Source organism: Penaeus monodon, chromosome 15 (assembly GCF_015228065.2).
Source record: "Penaeus monodon isolate SGIC_2016 chromosome 15, NSTDA_Pmon_1, whole genome shotgun sequence".
Taxonomy (NCBI): domain Eukaryota; kingdom Metazoa; phylum Arthropoda; class Malacostraca; order Decapoda; family Penaeidae; genus Penaeus; species Penaeus monodon.
The window spans coordinates 19,633,505-19,633,742 of record NC_051400.1 but is presented as its reverse complement, the minus strand read 5'-3'; the positions used below and the strand labels follow the sequence as shown (position 1 = coordinate 19,633,742).

At 26.5% G+C, this 238-nt stretch overlaps 1 protein-coding gene across 1 annotated transcript in view; it reads left to right on the top strand.

Annotated features, from left to right (window-relative positions):
* Positions 1–238, top strand: part of LOC119581804 (protein polybromo-1-like) — a gene marked incomplete in the record, with an annotated part of 66,711 nt that overhangs the window by 5,021 nt on the left and 61,452 nt on the right.

The following is a 238-nucleotide window of genomic DNA, read 5'->3' as shown; positions in this document are numbered from 1 at the left end:
CACCCCCCAAAACCCCCACATTATATAATATGCATGTGGGTTTTTTTTGTGTGGTGTGTGGTGTAATATAAAATTTTTTATATATTAAAATTAAAAATATTTTAATATGGTTTTTATATTAAAAAGAAACAAATTTTTAGGGCCCCTGGGACATTGTTTTTTGGGAAAGTTTAAAAAACCCTATCGGTAAGGTACAGAAAAGTGTGTGTCTATAAATATAATAAAATATATAATTTTT